Source organism: Ranitomeya variabilis, chromosome 4 (assembly GCF_051348905.1).
Source record: "Ranitomeya variabilis isolate aRanVar5 chromosome 4, aRanVar5.hap1, whole genome shotgun sequence".
Taxonomy (NCBI): domain Eukaryota; kingdom Metazoa; phylum Chordata; class Amphibia; order Anura; family Dendrobatidae; genus Ranitomeya; species Ranitomeya variabilis.
In genome coordinates, this window is record NC_135235.1 from 723234143 (window position 1) to 723259696 (window position 25554).

A 25554-nucleotide genomic window follows, 5' to 3' on the forward strand; every position below is an offset into this window, starting at 1 on the left:
CAACATAATCTTGGATACTCTGTACCCTTGCAGCGAGTTGATCCACACGAGAGAACAAACCCTGAACATCCATGTCAGCGCCAGAATCCTGAACCACCCAGAGATTAAGGGGAAAAAAAAGACAAAACAGACTGCAAAGAAAAAAAAAATGGCTCAGAACTTTTTCTTTCCCTCTTTTGAGATGCATTCAACACATTGCTGGCCAGCTGTACTGTTATGACCTGGTGGTTAAGGAGCAACATGGGACGAGCTCTGAGGAGGTGGTATCTGTTGTGAACTCTATTTCTGGGCTCCCTCTTGTGGTCACAAGTGGTACTGTGTGAGTGCTGTCTTTCTGCAGGTTTGTGACTGGCATCAGCTGTCTCGTTATCTGTGGGCTGGTTTTCTATTTAAGCTCACTTGGACTCTCAGTTTATGCCTGCTGTCAATGTATTCAGTGCTATTCTGATTCCTTCTGACTACCTTGCTCCCAGTCTCTTCAAGAGAAGCTAAGTTTCCGTTTTGTTCATTTTTTGATCATCAGTGTTCTATTTGTTTCTTGTCCAGCTTGCTAATATGTGATTTCCCAGCTTGCTGGTAGCTCTGGGGGGCTGGGTTTCTCCCCCCACACCGTTAGTTGGTGTGGGGGTTCTTGAATTCTCAGCGTGGATATTTTGGTAGGGTTTTTTGCTGACCGCACAGTTCGCTATCTGTCTTCTGCTATCTAGTATTAGCGGGCCTCATTTGCTGAATCTGTTTTCATTCCTACGTGTGTCTTTTCTCCTTACCTCACTGTTATTATTTGTTGGGGGCTTCCTATATCTTTGGGGTTATTTCTCTTGAGGCAAGTGAGGTCTTGCTTTCTCTTTAGGGGTAGTCAGTTTCTCAGGCTGCGTCGAGACGTCCAGGATTTTAGGCACGTTCACCGGCTACCTTTAGTGTGTTTGGATAGGATCAGGTTTTGCGGTCAGTCCAGTTACCATCTCCCTAGAGCTCGTGTCTATGTTTAGTTACTTAGCTAGTATTTCCTGTGATCCCCAGCCACTGGGATCATAACAGGTATCTGTACTGACCGCAGTTCCTAATCCTAACACCAACATTAGAAGTAGCCGTGGGATGTTCCTGTCACTCCCTAGACACCTCGTCACAGCCTGAGAACGAACTACCCCTAAAGATGGAAACAGAAAGCTATCTTGCCTCAGAGAAAACCCCAAAGGAAAGATAGCCCCCCACAAATATTGACTGTGAGTGGAGAGGGAAGTGACATACACAGGATGAAAACAAGATTTAGCAAAGGAGGCCAATTCTAACTAGATACACAGGATAGAAAAGGATACTGTGTGGTCAGTATTAAAAGCTAAAAATCCACACAGAGTTTACAAAAAATCTCCACACCGACTCACGGTGTGGAGGGGCAAATCTGCTTTCCCAGAGCTTCCAGCTAAGCTGAATATATCATACTGACAAGCTGGACAAGAAAAAACATAACATGAGCTGAACGATTAAGTCCACAGCAAGTGGACAACCAAAAGAAAAGCAATGACTTATCTTTTGCTGAAATGGACAGGCTATCAGAGAAATCTAAGGAGAGATCTGAATCCAACCAAGAAACATTGACAGCTGGCACTGGCTGAAGACTAGAGCCAGGCTAAATAGCAAAGCCAGGAGAGACGATCAGTGGAAGCAGCTGCTAATGCTAAACCCAACGAGCAGCAGTTCTGTTGTGAATTTGGATTCTGGGCTCCCCCGGTGGCTACTGGTGGAATTGAACTGGTGTCTTCATCTTCTCTGTTCACCTGTTCCCATCAAGATGTGGGAGTCGCTATATAACCTTGCTGCTCTGTTAGTTGCTTGCCGGTCAACAATGTTATCAGAAGCCTCTCTGTGCTTGTTCCTGCTCCTAGACAACTACTAGATAAGTTGGACTCTTGTCCATGTTTGTTTTTGCATTTTTGTTCCAGTTCACAGCTGTAGTTTCGTTACTGTGTCTGGAAAGCTCTTGTGAACAGGAATTGCCACTCTGGTGTTATGAGTTAATGCCAGAGTTTTAAAGTAATTTCTGGATGGTATTTTGATAGGGTTTTCAGCTGACCATGAAAGTGTCCTTTCTGTCTTCTGCTATGTAGTAAGTGGACCTCAAATTTGCTTAACCTATTTTCATACTACGTTTGTTATTTCATCTTAACTCACCGCCAATACATGTGGGGGGCCTCTGTCTCCTTTCGGGGTATTTCTCTAGAGGTGAGCTAGGACTAATATTTTTCTCTGCTAGCTTTATTTAGTCCTCCGGCTGGTGCTGGGCATCTAGAATCAACGTAGGCATGCTACCCGGCCACTGCTAGTTGTGCGTTAGGTTTAGTTCATGGTCAGCTTAGTTCCCATCTTCCAAGAGCTAGTTTCTATATATGCTGATGCTATGTTCTCTTGCCATTGAGAACATGACAGTTTGACCGGCCTAAAAAAGGGTTAAAATCCTTGACTGAGTAAGGAGAGAAATAAGTAGTCTGCTGAAAATTTTTTTTTTTTTTTTTTTTTTTTTTTTTCTCTCCTTTGAATGGCTCTGTGTCCACCTGTTTGTAATGGATCTTCAGAGTGTAACTGCAGGTTTGAATAATCTCGCCACGAAGGTACAAAATTTGCAAGACTTTGTTTGTCATGCACCTGTATCTGAGCCGAGAATTCCTTTGCCGGAATTTTTCTCGGGGAATAGATCTGGGTTTCAGAATTTTCGAAATAATTGCAAATTATTTTTGTCCTTGAAATTTCGCTCTGCCGGAGACCCTGCACAGCAGGTCAGGATTGTGATTTCCTTGCTCCGGGGCGACCCTCAAGACTGGGCTTTTTCATTGACACCAGGGGATCCTGCGTTGTTCAATGTGGATGCGTTTTTTCTGGCCTTGGGGTTACTTTATGACGAACCTCATTTGGAGCTTCAGGCAGAAAAAACTTTGATGTCCCTATCTCAGGGGCAAGATGAAGCGGAAATTTACTGCCAAAGATTCCGTAAATGGTCTGTGCTTACTCAGTGGAATGAGTGCGCCCTGGCGGCGACTTTCAGAGAGGGTCTCTCTGATGCCATTAAGGATGTTATGGTGGGGTTCCCTGTGCCTGCGGGTCTGAATGAGTCCATGACAATGGCTATTCAGATCGATAGGCGTTTGCGGGAGCGCAAACCAGTGCACCATCTGGCGGTGGCCACTGAGAAGTCGCCAGAGAGTATGCAGTGTGATAGAATTCTGTCCCGAAGCGAGCGGCAGAATTTTAGACGGAAAAATGGGTTGTGTTTCTATTGTGGTGATTCTACTCATGTTATATCAGCATGCTCTAAGCGCACTAAAAAGCTTGATAAATCTGTTTCCATTTGCACCTTACCGTCTAAGTTTATTCTATCTGTGACCCTGATTTGCTCTTTGTCATCTATTACCACGGACGCCTATGTCGACTCTGGCGCCGCTTTGAGTCTTATGGATTGGTCCTTTGCCAAACGCTGTGGGTATGATTTAGAGCCTTTGGAGACTTCTATTCCTCTGAAGGGGATTGACTCCACCCCATTGGCTAATAATAAACCACAATACTGGACACAAGTAACTATGCGTATTAATCCGGATCACCAGGAGATTATTCGCTTTCTGGTGTTGTATAATCTACATGATGATTTGGTGCTAGGATTGCCTTGGCTGCAATCTCACAACCCAGTCCTCGACTGGAGAGCTATGTCTGTGTTGAGCTGGGGATGTAAGGGGACTCATGGGGATGTACCTGTGGTTTCCATTTCATCATCTATTCCCTCTGAAATTCCTGAGTTCCTGTCTGACTATTGTGACGTCTTTGAAGAATCCAAGCTTGGTTCGTTACCTTCGCACCGAGAGTGCGATTGTGCCATAGATTTAATCCCGGGTAGTAAATACCCAAAGGGTCGTTTATTTAATTTGTCTGTGCCTGAACATGCTGCTATGCGAGAATATATAAAGGAGTCCTTGGAAAAGGGACATATTCGTCCATCGTCATCTCCCTTAGGAGCCGGTTTTTTCTTTGTGTCAAAAAAAGACGGCTCTTTGAGACCATGTATTGATTATCGGCTTTTGAATAAGATCACTGTTAAATATCAATACCCATTGCCGTTGCTGACTGATTTGTTTGCTCGCATAAAGGGGGCTAAGTGGTTCTCTAAGATTGACCTTCGTGGGGCGTATAATTTGGTGCGAATCAGGCAGGGGGATGAGTGGAAAACCGCATTTAATACGCCCGAGGGCCACTTTGAGTATTTAGTGATGCCTTTTGGTCTTTCAAATGCTCCGTCAGTTTTCCAGTCCTTTATGCATGATATTTTTCGCGATTATTTGGATAAATTTATGATTGTGTATCTGGATGATATTCTGATTTTTTCGGATGACTGGGACTCTCATGTCCAGCAAGTCAGGAGGGTTTTTCAGGTTTTGCGGTCTAATTCTTTGTGTGTGAAGGGTTCTAAGTGTGTTTTTGGGGTACAGAGGATTTCCTTTTTGGGATATATTTTTTCCCCCTCTTCCATTGAAATGGATCCTGTCAAGGTTCAAGCTATTTGTGATTGGACGCAGCCCTCTTCTCTTAAGAGTCTTCAGAAATTTTTGGGCTTTGCTAACTTTTATCGTCGATTTATTGCTGGTTTTTCGGATATTGCTAAGCCATTGACCGATTTGACTAAGAAGGGTGCTGATGTTGCTGATTGGTCCCCTGATGCTGTGGAGGCCTTTCGGGAGCTTAAGCGCCGTTTTTCCTCTGCCCCTGTGTTGCGTCAGCCTGATGTTGCTCTACCTTTTCAGGTTGAGGTCGACGCTTCTGAGATCGGAGCTGGGGCAGTGTTGTCGCAGAAAAGTTCTGACTGCTCCGTGATGAGGCCTTGTGCCTTCTTTTCCCGTAAATTTTCGCCCGCTGAGCGGAATTATGATGTTGGGAATCGGGAGCTTTTGGCCATGAAGTGGGCTTTTGAGGAGTGGCGCCATTGGCTTGAGGGGGCCAGACATCAGGTGGTGGTATTGACTGACCACAAAAATTTGATTTATCTTGAGACCGCCAGGCGCCTGAATCCTAGACAGGCGCGCTGGTCATTATTTTTCTCTCGGTTTAATTTTGTGGTGTCATACCTACCGGGTTCTAAGAATGTTAAGGCGGATGCCCTTTCTAGGAGTTTTGAGCCTGACTCGCCTGGTAACTCTGAGCCCACAGGTATCCTTAAGGATGGAGTGGTATTGTCAGCCGTTTCTCCAGACCTGCGGCGGGCCTTGCAGGAGTTTCAGGCGGATAGACCTGATCGTTGCCCACCTGATAAACTGTTTGTTCCTGATGATTGGACCAGTAGAGTCATCTCTGAGGTTCATTCTTCTGCATTGGCAGGTCATCCTGGCATTTTTGGTACCAGGGATTTGGTGGCAAGGTCCTTCTGGTGGCCTTCCCTGTCACGAGATGTGCGAGGCTTTGTGCAGTCTTGTGACGTTTGTGCTCGGGCCAAGCCTTGTTGTTCTCGGGCTAGTGGATTATTGTTGCCCTTGCCTATTCCTAAGAGGCCTTGGACGCACATCTCGATGGATTTTATTTCAGATCTGCCTGTTTCTCAGAAGATGTCTGTCATCTGGGTGGTGTGTGACCGTTTTTCTAAGATGGTCCATTTGGTTCCTCTGCCCAAGTTGCCTTCTTCTTCCGAGTTGGTTCCTCTGTTTTTTCAAAATGTTGTTCGTTTGCATGGTATTCCTGAGAATATCGTTTCTGACAGAGGGACCCAATTCGTGTCTAGATTTTGGCGGGCATTCTGTGCTAGGATGGGCATAGATTTATCTTTTTCGTCCGCTTTCCATCCTCAGACTAATGGCCAGACCGAGCGGATTAATCAGACCCTGGAGACATATCTGAGGTGTTTTGTGTCTGCTGACCAGGATGATTGGGTTGCTTTTTTGCCATTGGCGGAGTTCGCTCTCAATAATCGGGCCAGCTCTGCCACTTTGGTGTCCCCGTTTTTCTGTAATTCGGGGTTTCATCCTCGATTTTCCTCTGGTCAGGTGGAATCTTCGGATTGTCCTGGAGTGGATGCTGTGGTGGAGAGATTGCATCAGATCTGGGGGCAGGTGGTGGACAATTTGAGGTTGTCCCAGGAGAAGACTCAGCTTTTTGCCAACCGCCACCGTCGTGTTGGTCCTCGGCTTTGTGTTGGGGATTTGGTGTGGTTGTCTTCTCGTTTTGTCCCTATGAGGGTCTCTTCTCCTAAGTTTAAGCCTCGGTTCATCGGCCCGTATAAGATATTGGAGATTCTTAACCCTGTTTCCTTCCGTTTGGACCTCCCTGCATCCTTTTCTATTCATAACGTTTTTCATCGGTCATTATTGCGCAGGTATGAGGTACCGGTTGTGCCTTCCGTTGAGCCTCCTGCTCCGGTGTTGGTTGAGGGTGAGTTGGAGTACGTTGTGGAGAAAATCTTAGACTCTCGTGTTTCCAGACGGAGACTCCAGTATCTGGTCAAGTGGAAGGGATACGGCCAGGAGGATAATTCTTGGGTGAATGCATCTGATGTTCATGCCTCTGATCTGGTTCGTGCCTTTCATAGGGCCCATCCTGATCGCCCTGGTGGTTCTGGTGAGGGTTCGGTGCCCCCTCCTTGAGGGGGGGGTACTGTTGTGAATTTGGATTCTGGGCTGCCCCGGTGGCTACTGGTGGAATTGAACTGGTGTCTTCATCTTCTCTGTTCACCTGTTCCCATCAAGATGTGGGAGTCGCTATATAACCTTGCTGCTCTGTTAGTTGCTTGCCGGTCAACAATGTTATCAGAAGCCTCTCTGTGCTTGTTCCTGCTCCTAGACAACTACTAGATAAGTTGGACTCTTGTCCATGTTTGTTTTTGCATTTTTGTTCCAGTTCACAGCTGTAGTTTCGTTACTGTGTCTGGAAAGCTCTTGTGAACAGGAATTGCCACTCTGGTGTTATGAGTTAATGCCAGAGTTTTAAAGTAATTTCTGGATGGTATTTTGATAGGGTTTTCAGCTGACCATGAAAGTGTCCTTTCTGTCTTCTGCTATGTAGTAAGTGGACCTCAAATTTGCTTAACCTATTTTCATACTACGTTTGTTATTTCATCTTAACTCACCGCCAATACATGTGGGGGGCCTCTGTCTCCTTTCGGGGTATTTCTCTAGAGGTGAGCTAGGACTAATATTTTTCTCTGCTAGCTTTATTTAGTCCTCCGGCTGGTGCTGGGCATCTAGAATCAACGTAGGCATGCTACCCGGCCACTGCTAGTTGTGCGTTAGGTTTAGTTCATGGTCAGCTTAGTTCCCATCTTCCAAGAGCTAGTTTCTATATATGCTGATGCTATGTTCTCTTGCCATTGAGAACATGACACAGTTCCACTCAAAACCACCAGAGGGAGCCCAAGGGCAGAATTCACAAAAGTACCATTTACAACCACCGGAGGGAGCCTAAGAACGGAATTCACAACAGGTACCTGCACTGACCGCAATTCCTGAGCTTAACACACACACTAGAAGTAGCCGTGGGATGTTCCTGTCACTCCCTAGACACCTCGTCACAGCCGGAGGATTAACTACCCCTAAAGATAGAAACAGGAAAGCTATCTTGCCTTAGAGAAAATCCCCAAAGGTTAGACAGCCCCCTACAAATATTGACTGTGAGTGGAGAGGGAAATGACATACGCAGAATGAAACCAGGATGTAGCAAAGGAGGCCAATCTCGCTAGATAGATAGAACAGGACAGAATACTGTGCGGTCAGTATTAAAAACTAGAAAAATCCACCATAGAGTTTACAAAAATCTCCACACCTGACTAAAGGTGTGGAGGGTAAATCTGCTTCCCAGAGCTTCCAGCTTAACTGAAATAATCCATACTGACAAGCTGGACTAGAAAAAACATAGAAAGTGCAGAACGATTAAGTCCACAAAAAGTGGACTGCAAAAGAACAAGGCTAGGACTTATCTTTGCTGAACTGGTCAGAATATCAGGGAAATCCAAGCAGAGATGTGAATCCAACCAGGAACCATTGACGACTGGCACAGGCTGAAAGATAGAACCAGGTTAAATAGCCGAGCCAGAAAGACAATCAGTGGAAGCAGCTGCTGACTGCTAATTCCAAGGAGCAGCAGTACCACTTAAAACCACCGGAGGGAGCCCAAGAGCAGAACTCACAAAAGTGCCACTTACAACCACCGGAGGGAGCCCAAGAGGGGAATTCACAACAGTACCCCCCCCTTGAGGAGGGGACACCGAACCCACACCAGAGCCTCACGGCCGATCAGGGCGAGCCAAGTGAAAAGCACGAACCAAATCGGCGGCGTGAACATCGGAGGCAACAACCCAAGAATTATCCTCCTGGCCATAACCCTTCCACTTGACAAGATACTGAAGCCTCTGCCTCGAAAAACGAGAATCCAAAATTTTCGCAACCACATATTCCAACTCCCCCTCAACCAACACCGGGGCAGGAGGATCAACCGAGGGAACAACGGGCACCACATATCTCTGCAACAAAGATCTATGGAAAACATTATGGATGGCAAAAGAGGCTGGAAGGGCCAAACGAAAAGACACCGGATTGATAGTCTCAGAAATCTTATAAGGACCAATAAACCGAGGCTTGAACTTAGGGGAAGAAACCTTCATAGGAACATGACGAGAAGATAACCAGACTAAATCCCCCACCCGAAGCCGGGGACCAACACACCGACAGCGGTTAGCAAAACGTTGAGCCTTTTCCTGAGACGTCAAATTGTCCACCACATGAGTCCAAATCTGCTGCAACCTGTCCACCACAGAATCCACACCAGGACAATCAGAAGGCTCAACCTGCCCCGAAGAAAAACGAGGATGAAAACCAAAATTACAAAAGAAAGGCGAAACCAAAGTAGCCGAACTAGCCCGATTATTAAGGGCAAACTCGGCCAATGGCAAGAAAGCCACCCAATCATCCTGATCAGCAGACACAAAGCATCTCAAATAGGTTTTCAAGGACTGATTAGTTCGCTCAGTTTGGCTATTTGTCTGAGGATGAAACGCCGAAGAAAAAGACAAATCAATGCCCATCCTAGCACAAAAGGCCCGCCAAAACCTAGAAACAAACTGGGAACCTCTGTCAGACACAATATTCTCTGGAATGCCATGCAAACGAACCACATGCTGAAAAAACAATGGAACCAAATCAGAGGAGGAAGGCAACTTAGGCAAAGGTACCAAATGGACCATTTTAGAGAACCGGTCACAAACCACCCAGATAACAGACATCTTCTGGGAAACAGGAAGATCCGAAATAAAATCCATGGAAATGTGCGTCCAGGGCCTCTCAGGGACCGGCAAAGGCAAAAGCAACCCACTAGCGCGGGAACAGCAAGGCTTGGCCCGGGCACAAGTCCCACAGGACTGCACAAAAGAACGCACATCCTGCGACAAGGAAGGCCACCAAAAGGACCTAGCAACCAAATCTCTGGTACCAAAAATCCCAGGATGACCAGCCAACACTGAACAATGAACCTCAGAAATTACCTTACTAGTCCATCTATCAGGAACAAACAGCTTCCCCACTGGACAGCGGTCAGGTTTATCAGCCTAAAATTCCTGAAGTACACGCCGTAAATCAGGGGAGATGGCAGAAAGAATCACCCCTTCTTTAAGAATGCCAACCGGCTCAAGAACTCAAGGAGAATCAGGCAAAAAACTCATAGAGAGGGCATCAGCCTTAACATTCTTAGATCCCGGAAGATACGAGACCACAAAATCAAAACGGGAGAAAAACAGGGACCATCGAGCCTGTCTAGGGTTCAGCCGCTTGGCCGACTCGAGGTAAATCAGATTCTTATGATCGGTCAAGACCACAACGCGGTGCTTGGCTCCCTCAAGCCAATGTCGCCACTCCTCAAATGCCCACTTCATAGCCAACAACTCCCGATTGCCAACGTCATAATTGCGCTCCGCAGGCGAAAACTTTCTGGAAAAAAAAGCACACGGTTTCATCAAAGAACCATCAGAATTCCTCTGAGACAAAACGGCCCCTGCCCCAATCTCAGAAGCGTCAACCTCAACCTGAAAAGGAAGAGAAACATCCGGCTGACGCAATACAGGGGCAGAAGTAAATCGGCGTTTAAGCTCCTGAAAGGCCTCTACAGCCGCAGAGGACCAATTCGTCACATCAGCGCCTTTCTTCGTCAAATCGGCAGGGGTTTAACCACACTGGAAAAGTTGGCAATGAAACGGCGATAAAAATTTGCAAAGCCCAAAAATTTCTGAAGGCTCTTCACCGATGTGGGTTGAATCCAGTCATGAATGGCTTGGACCTTAACAGGATCCATTTCTATAGACAAGGGAGAAAAAATAAAACCCAAAAAAGAGACCTTCTGAACTCCAAATAGGCACTTGGACCCCTTCACAAATAAAGCATTATCACTAAGGATCTGGAATACCATCCTGACCTGCTTCACATGAGACTCCCAATCATCGGAAAAAATCAAAATATCATCCAAATACACAATCATGAATTTATCAAGATAATTGCGGAAAATATCATGCAAGAAGGACTGAAATACAGAAGGAGCATTAGAAAGCCCGAAAGGCATCACAAGGTATTCAAAATGGCCTTCGGGCGTATTAAATGCAGTTTTCCATTCGTCACCCTGTTTAATACGAACAAGATTATATGCCCCTCGAAGGTAAATCTTAGTAAACCAACTAGCCCCCTTAATCCGAGCAAACAAATCAGAAAGCAAAGGTAAAGGGTATTGGAATTTGACCGTGATCTTATTCAAGAGGCGATAATCAATACAGGGTCTCAAGGAGCCATCCTTCTTGGCAACAAAAAAGAATCCCGCTCCCAATGGTGACGAAGACGGCCGAATATGCCCCTTCTCCAAAGACTCCTTGACATAACTCCGCATGGCGGCATGCTCTGGCACAGACAAATTGAAAAGTCGGCTCTTAGGGAACTTACAGCCAGGAATCAAGTTAATAGCACAATCACAGTCCCTATGTGGAGGAAGGGAACTGGACTTGGGCTCATCAAATACATCCTGGAAATCCGACAAAAACTCAGGGACTTCAGAAGTGGGGGAAGAGGAAATTGACATCAAAGGAACGTCACTATGTACCCCTTGACAACCCCAACTAGTCACAGACATAGATTTCCAATCCAGCACCGGATTATGTTCCTGTAACCATGGAAAACCCAGTACAACAACATCATGCAAGTTATGCAACACCAGAAAACGGCAATCTTCCTGATGAGCTGGAGCCATGCACTTGGTCAGCTGAGTCCAATACTGAGGTTTATTCTTGGCCAACAGTGTAGCATCAATGCCCCTCAAAGGAATAGGACTCTGCAAAGGCTGCAAGGAAAAACCACAGCGCCTGGCGAATTCGAAGTCCATCAAGTTCAGGGCAGCGCCTGAATCCACAAATGCCATGACAGAAAAGGACGATAATGAGCAAATCAGGGTCACAGATAAGAGAAATTTAGGCTGTACGGTACTGATGGTAACAGACCTAGCTACCCTCTTAGTACGCTTAGGGCAATCAGAAATAACATGAGCAGAATCACCACAGTAAAAACACAGCCTATTCTGACGTCTGAATCCCTGCCGTTCTGCTCTAGTCAAAATCCTATCACATTGCATAGGCTCAGGACTCCGCTCAGAGGACACTGCCATATGGTGCACAACTTTGCGCTCGCACAGGCGCCGATCAATCTGAATGGCTAGAGACATAGATTCGCTCAAACCAGCTGGCGTGGGGAACCCCACCATAACATCTTTAAGGGCTTCAGAAAGACCCTTTCTGAAAATTGCTGCCAGAGGATCCTCATTCCATTTAGTGAGCACAGACCATTTTCTAAATTTCTGGCAGTATAATTCTGCCGCTTCCTGACCCTGACATAGGGCCAACAAGATTTTTTCTGCATGATCCACAGAATTAGGTTCGTCATACAATAATCCGAGCGCTAGAAAAAATGCGTCTACATTAAGCAATGCCGGATCCCCTGATTCAAGGGAGAATGCCCAGTCCTGAGGGTCACCACGCAGCAGAGAGATGACAATTTTAACCTGCTGAATGGGATCACCAGAGGAACGGGGTTTCAAAGCAAAAAACAATTTGCAGTTATTTTTAAAGTTCAAAAACTTGGATCTATCCCAAAAAAACACATCAGGAGTAGGAATTTTAGGCTCTAAAGCCGGAGTCTGGACAACATAATCTTGGATACTCTGTACTCTTGCAGCAAGTTGATCCACACGAGAAAACAAACCCTGAATATCCATGCCAGCGCCAAAATCCTGAACCACCCAGAGATTAAGAGGAAAAAAAAGACCAAACAGACTGCAGAAAACAAAATGGCTCAGAATTTTTTTTTTCTTTCTTTTGAGATGCATTTAATTCATTTTTGGCCAGTTGTACTGTTATGACCTGGTGGTTTAGGAGCAACATGGAACGTGCTCGGGAGGAGGTGGTACCTGTACTGACCGCAATTCCTGAGCTTAACACACACACTAGAAGTAGCCGTGGGATGTTCCTGTCACTCCCTAGACACCTCGTCACAGCCGGAGGATTAACTACCCCTAAAGATAGAAACAGGAAAGCTATCTTGCCTCAGAGAAAATCCCCAAAGGTTAGACAGCCCCCCACAAATATTGACTGTGAGTGGAGAGGGAAATGAGATACGCAGAATGAAACCAGGATGTAGCAAAGGAGGCCAATCTCGCTAGATAGATAGAACAGGACAGAATACTGCGGTCAGTATTAAAAACTAGAAAAATCCACCACAGAGTTTACAAAAATCTCCACACCTGACTAAAGGTGTGGAGGGTAAATCTGCTTCCCAGAGCTTCCAGCTTAACTGAAATAATCCATATTGACAAGCTGGACTAGAAAAAACATAGAAAGTGCAGAACGATTAAGTCCACAAAAAGTGGACTGCAAAAGAACAAGGCTAGGACTTATCTTTGCTGAACTGGTCAGAATATCAGGGAAATCCAAGCAGAGATGTGAATCCAACCAGGAACCATTGACGACTGGCACAGGCTGAAAGATAGAACCAGGTTAAATAGCCGAGCCAAAAAGACAATCAGTGGAAGCAGCTGCTGACTGCTAATTCCAAGGAGCAGCAGTACCACTTAAAACCACCGGAGGGAGCCCAAGAGCAGAACTCACAAAAGTGCCACTTACAACCACCGGAGGGAGCCCAAGAGCGGAATTCACAACAGTGTCCAAACTTTTGGTCTGTACTGTATATACTGGAGTATAAGCTGAGACCCCTAATTTTGCCACAAAAAACTGGGAAAATGACTCGAGTATAAGCCTAGGATGGAAAATGCAGCAGTTACTGGTAAATTTCAAAAATAAAAATAGGTACCAATAAAAGTAAAATTAATTGAGACAGCAGTAGGTTAAGTGTTTTTGAATATCCATATTGAATCAGGAGCCCCATATAATGCTCCATACAGTTCATGATGGGCCCCATAAGATGCTCCATACAAAATACGCCCCATATAATGCTGCACAAAGGTTAATAATGGCCCCATAAGATGCTCCATAGACACATTTGCCCCATATAATGCTGCACCAATGCTGATTATGGCCCCATAAGATGCTCCATAGAGATATTTGCCCCATATAATGCTGCACAAATGCTGATTATGGCCCCATAAGATGCTCCATAGAGATATTTGCCCCATATAATGGACAAATGCTGATTATGGCCCCATAAGATGCTCCATAGAGATATTTGCCCCATATAATGCTGCACAAATGCTGATTGTGGCCCCATAAGATGATCCATAGAAATATTTGCCCCATATGCAGTTGCTGCGATTAAAAAAATCAAAAAATCACATACTCACCTCTCGTCGCTCAGGCCCCCGCCACTTGCTATAGTCACCTTTCCCCATTCCACCGCCGGGCGCCGCTGTGTCTTCCACGTCCTCTGCACTGACGTTCAGGCAGAGGGAGTACACTAACCACGTCATCACGCCCTCTGACCTGAGCGTCACAGCCAGAGGACGCGGAAGACGGAGCGGCGCCCGGCAGTGGAAGGGGGACAGGTGAATATTGCGCAATGCTGCTCACCCTCCCCATTATACTCAATTGCTCCCGGCGCAGTCCCTGGCAGCTTCCCTGGTGGTCTTCTCTGTGCGCTGACAGCTTCTTCCAGTGTTGAGCGGTCACCGGTACCGTTCATTACAGTAATGGGAGTGGAGTCGCGTCCATATTCATTACTGTAATGAGCGGTACCATGTGGTGATAGCTTCTTCCAGCATTGAGCTGTCAGCGCCCGGAAACCATCGGAGATGCAGGGACCGCGTCAGGAGCAGGTGAGTATGTGACAGCCACCGCTTCCCCGCCAACCCCCCTGGGACAATGACTCGAGTATAAGCTGAGAGGGGCACTTTCAGCCTAAAAAAGTGGGCTGAAAATCTTGGCTTATACTCGAGTGTGTAAGGTAATTGTTTTGTTTTTCAAATAAACTCGTGGATGGTATTGTGTCTCAGGGCTCAATGGATCACTGAAATCAATCTTAAACACATGTGATAATTAGTTTTCCAGGTGATTATAATTAAAGGAAAACTACTTAAAGATGATGTTCAACATTATTAAGCAGGCCACAGGTTTTAAGCAATATGGAAAATAAAAAGGATCTCTCTGCTACTGAAAAGCGTTAAATAGTGCAATGCCTTGGACAAGGTATGAAAACATTAGATATTTCACAAAAACTTAAGAGTGATCATCATACTGTGAAGAGATTTGTGACTGAAACAGAGCACAGACAGAGTTCATGCAGATAAAGGCATAATGAGGAAGGTTTCTGCCAGACAAATTCATTGGATTAAGAGAGCAGCTGCCAAAATACCATTACAAAGCAGCAAACAATTATTTGAAGCTGATGGTGCCTCTGGAGCCCCTCGAACCTCAAGGTGTAGGATCCTTCAAAGGCTTGCTGTGGTGCATAAACCTACTATTCGGCCACCCCTAAACAGTGTTCACAAGCAGAAATGGTTGCAGTGGGCCCAGACATAAATGAAGACTAATTTTCAAACAGTCTTGTTTACTGATGAGAGTCAAGCAACCCTGGATGGTCCAGATGGATGGAGTAGTGAATGGTTGGTGGATGGCCACCATGTCCCAACAAGGCTGCGATGTCAGCAAGGAGGTGGTGGAGTCATGTTTTGGGCTGGAATGGTGGGGAAACAGCTGGTAGGGTCCTTTAAGGTTCCTGAAGGTGTGAAAATGACCTCTGCAAAGTATATAGAGTTTCTGACTGACAACTTTCTTCCATGGTATAAAAAGCAGAAACATTCATTCAGGAGCAAAATTATCTTCATGCTGACAATGCACAATCTCATGCTGCAAATAATACCTCTGAGTCATTGGCTGCTATGGGCATAAAAGGAGATAAACTCTTGGTGTGGCCACCATCTTCCCCTGACCTCAACCCTATAGAGAACCTTTGGAGTATCATCAAGCAAAAGATCTTTGAGGGTGGGAGGCAGTTCACATCAAAGCAGCAGCTCTGGGAGGCTATTCTGACTTCATGCAAAGAAATACAAGCAGAAACTCTCCAGAAACTCACAAGTTCAATGGATGCAAGAATTGTGAAGGTGATGTCAAAGAAGGGTTCCTGTGTTAACATGTAACTTGACCTGTTAGGATGTTTTGGAGTTAAATAGCTTTTTGTTCAGTGAATGTGACCTCCTAATGCTGCAAATTCCACAAATGAGCATTTTCAGTTCTTTAAAACATATCAAATGTTTAGACATTCTACTGTGCCTAATAATTTGGAACAGTGCATTTTGAGTTTTTATTCATTTTGGAGATTATACTGTTATCATTGGGAGGTTTCTTCAATAAAATTCGATGTATACTCTAAGGGTGATTACTTTTATTAGACTGACTGTCATTTGCACCGAACATTTAGGAAAATGAACGCTTCAACGGATCCAGGTGAGTCTGACACAGTTTTCTCGTGACATATTGGGCTTCATGATAGTAGTAAAATTTCTTTGATATTACCTGTGTTTATTTGTGAAAAAATGGAAATTTGGCGAAAATTTTGAAAATTTTGCAATTTTCCAAATTTGAATTTTTATGCCCTTAAATCACAGAGATACAGTTAAGTCCATATATATTTGGACAGAGACAACAATTTTCTAATTTTGGTTATAGACATTACCACAATGAATTTTAAACAAAACAATTCAGATGCAGTTGAAGTTCAGACTTTCAGCTTTCATTTGAGGGTATCTACATTAAAATTGGATGAAGGGTTTAGGAGTTTCAGCTCCTTACCATGTGCCACCCTGTTTTTGAAGGGACCAAAAGTAATTGGACAGTTGACTCCAAGGCTATTTCATGGACAGGGGTGGGCAATCCCTTCGTTATGTCATTCTCAATTAAGCAGATAAAAGGCCTGGAGTTGATTTGAGGTGTGGTAATTGCATTTGGAAGGTTTTGCCGTGAAGTAAACATGCGGTCAAAGGAGCTCTCCATGCAGGTGAAACAAGCCATCCTTAAGCTGCGAAAACAGAAAAAACCCATCCGAGAAATTCCTACAATATTAGGAGTGGCAAAATCTACAGTTTGGTACATCCTGAGAAAGAAAGAAAGCACTGGTGAACTCATCAATGCAAAAAGACGTGGGCGCCCACGGAAGACAACAGTGGTGGATGATCGCAGAGTAATCTCCATGGTGAAGAGAAACCCCTTCACAACAGCCAACCAAGTGACCAACACTCTCCAGGAGGTCGGCGTATCCATATCCAAATCTGCCATAAAGAGAAGACTGCATGAAAGTAACTACAGAGGGTTCACTGCACGGGGCAAGCCACTCATAAGCATCAAGGATAAAAAGGCTGAAAAACATCTAGAAAAGCCGGCACAGTTCTGGAAGAACATTCTATGGACAGATGAAATCAAGATCAACCTCTACCAGAATGATGAAAAGAGAAATGTATGGCGAAGGCGTGGTACAGCTCATGATCCAAAGCATACCACATCATCTGTAAAACACGGCGGAGGCAGTGTGATGGCTTGGGCATGCATGGCTGCCAGTGGCACTGGGTCACTAGTGTTTATTGATGATGTGACACAAAACAGAAGCAGCGAATGAATTCTGAGGTCTTCAGAGCCGCCATACTGTGTGCTCAGATCCAGCCAAATGCAGCCAAACTGATTGGTCGTCGGTTCATACTACAGATGGACAATGACCCAAAACAAAGACAAAGCAACCCAGGAGTTTATTAAAGCAAAGAAGTGGAATATTCTTGAATGGCCAAGTCAGTCACCTGATTTAAACCCAACTGAGCAGCATTTCACTTGTTAAAGACTAAACTTCAGACAGAAAGGCCACAAACAAACAGCAACTGAAAACCACTGCAGTGAAGGCCTGGCACAGCATCAAAAAGGAGGAAACACAGCGTCTGGTGATGTCCATGAGTTCAAGACTTCAGGCAGTCATTGCTAACAAAGGGTTTTCAACCAAGCACTAGAAATGAACATTTTATTTAAAATCATTGAATCTGTCCAATTACTTTTGGTCCCTTTAAAAACAGGGTGGCACATGTTAAGGAGCTGAAACTCCTAAACCCTTCACCCAATTTTAATGTGGATACCCTCAAATGAAAGCTGAAAGTCTGAACTTCAACTGGATCTGAATTGTTTTGTTTAAAATTCATTCTGGTAATGTCTATAACCAAAATTAGAAAAATGTTGTCTCTGTCCAAATATATATGGAGTTAACTGTATGTCACACAAAATACTTAATAAGTAACATTTCCCACATCTCTACTTTACATCAGCACAATTTTGGAACCAAATTTTTTTGTTATGGAGTTATAAGGGTTAAAATTTGACCAGGAATTTCTCATTTTTACAACACCATTTTTTTTTAGAGACCACATCACATTTGAAGTCATTTTGAGGGGTCTATATGATAGAGAATAACCAAGTGTAACACCATTCTAAAAACTGCACCCCTCAAGGTGCTCAAAACCACATTCAAGAAGTTTATTAACCCTTCGTGTGTTTCACAGGAATTTTTGCAATGTTTAAAAAAGTGAACATTTAACTTTTTTTCACAAAAAATTTAATTCAGATCCAATTTGTTTTATTTTACCAAGGGTAACAGGAGAAAAATGACCCCAAAAGTTGTTGTACAATTTGTCCTGAGTATGCCAATACCCCATATGTGGGGTAAACCACTGTTTGGGTGCATGGCAGAGCTCGGAAGCGAAGGAGCGCCATTTGACTTTTCAATGCAAAATTTACTGGAATTCAGATGGGACGCCATGTTGCGTTTAGAAAACCCCTGATGTGCCTAAACATTGAAACCCCCCACAAGTGACACCATTTTGGAAAGTAGACCCCCTAAGGAACTTATCTAGATGAGTGGTGAGCACTTTGACCCACCAAGTGCTTCACAGAAGTTTATAATGCAGAGCCGTAAAAATAAAAAAATCATATTTTTTAACAAAAATTTATTTTCACCCCCAACTATTTATTTTCCCAAGGGTAAGAGAAGAAATTGGACCCCAAAAGTTGTTGTGCAATTTGTCCTGAGTACGCTGACACCCAATATGTGGGGGTAAACCACTGTTTGGGCGCATGGCAGAGCTCGGAAAGGAAGGAGCGCCGTTGGACTTTTCAATGCAAAATTGACAGGACTTTAGATGGGTCGCCATGTTGCGTTTGGAGAGCCCCTGATGTGCCTAAACATTGAAACTCCTCACAAGTGACACCATTTTGGAAATTAGACCCGCTATGGAACTTATCTAGATGAATGGTGAGCACTTTGACCCACCAAGTGCTTCACAGAAGTTTATAATGCAGAGCCGTAAAAATAAAAAAATTATATTTTTTCACAAAAATGAATTTTTACCCCCAATAATTTATTTTCCCAAGGGTAAGAGAGGAAATTAGACCACAAAAGTTGTTGGGCAATTTGTCCTGAGTACGCTAATACCCAATATGTGGGGGTAAACCACTGTTTGGTCGCATGGCAGAGCTCGGAAAGGAAAGAGCGCCGTTGGACTTTTCAATGCAAAATTGACAGCACTTTAGATGGGTCGCCATGTTGCATTTGGAGAGCCCCTGATGTGCCTAAACATTGAAACCCCCCACAAGTGACACCATTTTGGAAAGTAGACCCCCTAAGGAACTTATCTAGATGTGTTGTGAGAGCTTTGAACCCCCAAGTGTTTCACTACAGTTTATAACGCAGAGCCGTGAAAATAAAAATTCTTTTTATTTCCACAAAAAATACTTTTAAGCCCCCAGTTTTGTATTTTTCCAAGGATTATAGGAGAAATTGGACCCCAAAAGTTGTTGTCCAATTTGTCCTGAGTACGTTGATACTCCATATGTGGGGGGACCACTGTTTGTGCGCATGGCAGAGCTCAAAAGGGAAGGAGCGCAATTTGGAATTCAGACTTAGGCTACTTTCACACTTGCGTTTACCTGATCTGCGGCAGGCTGCGGACTTCCTCCGTGAAGCCCCTCCCTCGGCCGCACCTCCGCCGCTAGCTCCGCCTTCTTCTGCATGCGGCCCGCATGCGACCTCCGTACCTATCTTTAACATTAGGTACGCAGGTCGTGCGGCTGTATGCGGATGCTGCCGCATGCGTCGTTTTGACGATGCGGAAAAAAAATAATTCTACAGGCTGCGTCCTACGTTGGTCGCCGCATCGTCAAAACGACGCATGCGGCAGCATCCGCATACAGCGGCACGACCTGCGTACCTAATGTTAAAGATAGGTACAGAGGTCGCATGCTGGCCGCATGCAGAAGTAGGCGGAGCTAGCGGCGGAGGTGCGGCCGAGGGCGGGGCTTCACGGAGGAAGTCCGCAGCCTGCCGCAGATCAGGTAAACGCAAGTGTGAAAGTAGCCTTAGATTGATTGGTCTGCAGGCATCATGTTGCATTTGCAGAGCCCCTGATGTACCTAAACAGTAGAAACCCCCAACAAGTGACCCCATATTGGAAACTAAACCCCTCAAAGAACTTATCTAGATGTGTTGTGAGAACTTTGAACCCCCAAGTGTTTCACTACAGTTTATAACGCAGAGCCGTGAAAATAAAAAAAAAATTTCCCACAAAATTGGTTTTATAGCCCCCCAAATTTTGATTTTCCCAAGGATAAGCCCCTGTTTGGGCACACGGGAGAGCTCAGAAGGGATGGAGAACTGTTTTACTTTTTCAACGCAGAATTGGCTGGAATTGAGATCAGACGCCATGTCGCGTTTGGAGAGCCCCGATGTGCCTAAACAGTGGAAATCCCCAATTGTAACTGAAACCCTAACCCAAACACACTCCTAACCCTAATCCCAACCACACCCCTAACCTCAACCACACCCCTAACCCCAACACACCCCTAACCCTAATCCCAACCCTAACCACACCCCTATCTCAAACACCCCCCTGACCCTAATCCCAACCATAACCCTAACCACACCCCTAACCCTGACACACCCCTAACCCTAATCCCAACTGTAAATGTGATCCAAAACCTAACCCTAACTTTAGCCCCAATCCTAACCCTAACTTTAGCCTCAACCCTAACTGTAGCCCTAACCCTAGCCCCAACCCTAGCCCTAACCCCAACCCTAGCCTTAACCCTAGTCCTAACCCTAATCCTAGCCCAAACCGTAGCCGTAACCCTAACCCTAAGGGGAAAATGGAAATACATTTTTTTAATTTTACTATTTTTCCCTAACTAAGGGGGTCATGAAGGGGGGTTTGATTTACTATTTATAGTGCGTTTTTTAGCGGATTTTTATGATTGGCAGCCGTCCACGCTAAATGACGCTTTTTATTGCAAAAAATAGTTTTTGCATCTCCACATTTTGAGAGCTATAATTTTTCCATATTTTGGTCCACAGAGTCATGTGAGGTCTTGTTTTTTGCGGGACGAGTTGATGTTTTTATTGGTACCATTCTCGGGCATGTGAAATTTTTTGATCGCCTTTTATTGCGATTTGTGTGAGACAGAATGACCAATAACCAGCTATTCATGAAATTCTTTTGTGGGGGGCGTTTATACCGTTCCATTTTTGGTAAAATTGATAAAGCGGTTTCATTCTTCGGTCAGTACGATTACAGTGATACCTCATTTATATCAATTTTTTTATGTTTTGGCGCTTTTATACAATAAAAACTATTTTATAGAAAAAATAATTATTTATGCATCGCTTTATTCTGAGGACTATAACTTTTTATTTTTTGGCCGATCATGCTGTATGGCAGCTCTTTTTTGTGGGACAAGATGACGTTTTCAGCGGTACCATGGTTATTTATATCCGTCTTTTTGATCGTGTGTTATTTCACTTTTTGTTCGGCGGTATGATAATAAAGCGTTGTTTTTTGCCTCTTTTTTTTTACGGTGTTCACTGAAGGGGTTAACTAGTCGGACCGTTTTATAGGTCGGGTCATTAGACACGGTGATACTAAATATGTGTACTTTTATTTTTTTTTTTATTTAGATAAAGAAATGTATTTATGGCAACATTTTTTTTTCTTTATTTAGGAATTTTTTTATTTTTTTTTACACATCTAAATATTTTTTTTTACATTATCACATTGTGCTAGGGGGGACATCACTATATAGTGACAGATCGCTGATCTAACACTTTGCAGAGCACTGTGTCAGATCAGCGATCTGACGTGCACTGCTCCAGGCTTACAGGCGCCTGCTCTGAGCAGGCGCTTGTAAGCCACCTCCCTGGAGGACCTGGAAGTAGCCCCGTGGCCATTTTGGGTGTGAAACAACTGAAATTATGTCTTATATTCCAGGTTCTTCAAAGTAGCCACCTTTTGCTTTGATGAATGCTTTGCACATTCTTGGCATTCTCTTGATGAGCTGCAAGAGGTAGTCACCGGGAATGGTTTTCACTTCACAAGTGTGCCCTGTCAGGTTTAATAAGTGGGATTTCTTGCCTTATAAATGGTGTTGGGACCATCAGTTGTGTTGTGCAGAAGTCTGGTGGATACACAGCTGATACTCCTACTGAATAGACTGTTAGAATTTGTATTATGGCAAGAAAAAAGCAGCTAACTAAAGAAAAACGAGTGGCCATCATTACTTTAAGAAATGAAGGTCAGTCAGTCCGAAAAATTGGGAAAACTTTGAAAGTGTCCCCAAGTGCAGTTTTCAAAAACCTTCAAGCGCTACAAAGAAACTGGCTCACATGAGGAGCGCCCCAGGAAAGGAAGACCAAGAGTCACCTCTGCTTCTGAGGATAAGTTTATCCGAGTCACCAGCCTCAGAAATCGCAGGTTAACAGCAGCTCAGATTAGAGACCAGGTCAATGCCACACAGAGTTCTAGCAGCAGACACATCTCTACAACTGCTAAGAGGAGACTGTGCAGCAGGCCTTCATGGTAAAATAGCTGCTAGGAAACCACTGCTAAGGACAGGCAACAAGCAGAAGAGACTTGTTTGGGCTAAAGAACACAAGGAATGGACATTAGACCAGTGGAAATCTGTTCTTTGGTCTGATGAGTCCAAATTTGAGATCTTTGGTTCCAACCATCGTGTCTTTGTGCGATGCAGAAAAGGTGAACGGGTGGACTCTACATGCCTGGTTCCCACCGTGAAGTGCTGACAAAACAAGAATGTGATTGAATCTTGTATGTGACGGCTGTCTATTCGAAGAGCGCGTGTTGGTTGCTGATCGCGGCTGTTCTGGTAACAGGAGACATAAACCTAGTGAGGATGTATCGGGGTCAAGATACTATGGTGGAAGCTGATAGAATGTGTAGTGAACTGGAGTGAGGGACAATGAGGAGGTGTTGAGGTGAATAATGCGATAGAAGGAGCGTCGGCTGATCAATCAGGCTACAGAACAGATGATCTAATGGGGAGCGCTCTGGATGCCAGAGACAACAAAAAACACTGGGGGAACAAACTACACACACAGGAATTGGTGGCAGGTGTGTAGTATATAATATAGTACATATTGAGATATGAAAATAATAATTACCCAATTTGATATAAACAAACTATGTGTTATTATAGTAGAAATTTATTAAAACTGTATTATAAATAAAGGTGATAAAAAATATGACAAATGTTTGAATGTATTAGAAGTATGTTAAAAATACTAAAATAATTAAGATCCCCAATGAATAGTCCAATAAAATGTATGATGAATACATATAATCACATAAATAACATAACTGGTGGAACATGACATGGGACTTCTGATTGGGAAAATTTCACCAGTAGAATTAAGGGTGAATTCAGAGACACCATGGCAGATCACGTGACAACATACGCAATTTTTCAGATTGCATGTAATGATTTTATTCAGAAGACACGCCACTTTTGGTGAATCTTCCTCTCTTTTCTCTTTCTTGGTGCTAGAACATTTTTTAATTATGGAGCTCTAATCGAAATGTCAAAGGAGGATTGCTAGGTAATGTTTTTCCCACTCCAGCTGTCTGACTATATATCATCCAGGTAAACTACCGTAAATCTACCCACCAGTGAGAAAAAAATATATAATTAATGACATTTTCAAAGACTGTTGGAGCATTGCTTAATCTGAATGGCATCACCAAATTTTCAATATGACCCTCAGGTGTATCGAATACGGTCTTCCATTTCTCACCATAGCGTACATATATAAGGTTATATTATATGCCCCTCTCACGCTGAGTTGGTTAATAATTGGTTAAATAGGTCAGGTATAATGGGTTAAGGAAAGGGATTGTGAACTGTGATTTTATTATTCTATCTAAAATCCAAGCATGGACGCCGCCCTCCATCCTATTAACTAAAAACCCTCACGGTGACTGGAGAGGTGCATGGTCGTATATGACCCTTAGGGTCCCTTTCCACTTACGAGAGACAAAACGGTCCGATTAACGGACCGAAAAAACGGAGGAAAATCATGCGATTGTCATGCGAGTGTCATGCGAGTGTCATGCGATTTTTTAATTGCAATATCCGTATGACATCCGTATGACATCTATATTGCTGCCCGATGTTTACGCACCGGTGTCCTTTGAAAGGCCGGCAAATCAGTGCTGTGTACAGTAAAATCACACTGACAGGTTAGAATAGAGTGAGACACCTATATATGTATATTTATATTTAATGCAGCGCTAGATAGCATTAAAGCCGCTAATTCAATTGCCGGCTTTTGCTCTCTCCTTCACAAACCCGACAGGATATGAGACATGGTTTACATACAGTAAACCATCTCATATCCCTTCTTTTATTACATATTCCTCTTCACTAATGTAAGAAGTGTCTGTGTGTCAAATTTGGGGTCTCTAGCTATGAAATTAAAGGGTTAAATGACTCCCGCGCAATTTTCTCATCCAGAGCGGTAAAGCCTGTGACTGAGGGCAGATATTAATAGCCAGGAGAGGGTCCATGGTTATTGGCCCCCCCTGGCTAAAAACATCTGCCCCCAGCCACCCCAGAAAAGGCACATCTGGAAGGTGCCCCTATTCTGGCACTTGGCCACTCTCTTCCCACTCCCGTGTAGCGGTGGGATATGGGGTAATGAAGGGTTAATGTCACCTTGCTATTGTAAGGTGACATTAAGCCAGATTAATAATGGAGAGGCGTCAATTATGACACCTATCCATTATTAATCAAATAGTATGAAATGGTTAATAAAACACACACACATTATTTAAAAGTATTTTAATGAAATAAAGACAGAGGGTGTTGTAATATTTTATTATACTGGTAATCCACCTGAAGACCATCGTCCTGAAACAAAGTTAAAAAAACAAACAACAATATTCCATACCTTCCGTTGTTATGTCCCACGATGTAAATCCATCTGAAGGGGTTAAATCATTTTACCGCCAGGAGCTGTGCTAATGCACTCGATCGTGCCTGTAAAACCCCTGGTACTGAATGCAAAGCAGGGGCTTGTCCTGTACTTACCTTGAGTTGCGGTGATGCGCCCTCTGCTAGATGTCCTCATATGAACTCGAGCGTGGGAACTTTTCCAAGGCTCCAGTTAATAAGGACATCCAGCAGAGGGCGCATCACCGCGAATGAAGGTAACTACAGGTCATTGACCTACATTACCTTCATTCCCCGGGGTTTACAGGCAGGAGCACAGCAGCATTATAGCAGAGCTCCTGCCTGTAAAATATTTTAACCCCTTCAGATGGATTTACATCGTGGGACGTTACAGATCTACGGAAGGTATGTATATTGTTGGTTTATTATTTTTAATTTGTTACAGAACGAGGGTCTTCAGGTGGATTGAGAGAGCAATAAAATATTACAACAACCTGTGTGTTTATTTCATTAAAATACTTTGCAATATTGTGTGTGTGTTTTTTTTTTAACCATTTCATACTATTTGATTAATAATGGATAGGTGTCATAATTGACGCCTCTCCATTATTAATCTGGCTTAATGTCACCTTACAATAGCAAGGTGACATTAACCCTTCATTACCCCATATCCCACCGCTACACTGGAGTTGGAAGAGAGTGGCCAAGTGCCAGAATAGGGGCATCTTCCAGATGTGCCTTTTCTGGGGTGGCTGGGGGCAGATGTGTTTAGCCAGGGGGGGCCAATAACCATGGACCCTCTCAAG

At 44.0% G+C, this 25554-nt stretch overlaps 3 protein-coding genes across 3 annotated transcripts in view; all 3 read left to right on the top strand.

Moving 5' to 3' along the window:
* The window catches only part of LOC143766657 (uncharacterized), a 1190188-nt gene that overhangs the window by 1095413 nt on the left and 69221 nt on the right, over positions 1-25554 (top strand). The gene's annotated exons all lie outside the window — the stretch shown is intronic.
* The window catches only part of LOC143766661 (uncharacterized), a 447161-nt gene that overhangs the window by 262073 nt on the left and 159534 nt on the right, over positions 1-25554 (top strand). The gene's annotated exons all lie outside the window — the stretch shown is intronic.
* Positions 1-25554, top strand: part of LOC143768242 (uncharacterized) — a 688323-nt gene that overhangs the window by 254897 nt on the left and 407872 nt on the right. The window lies entirely within an intron of this gene.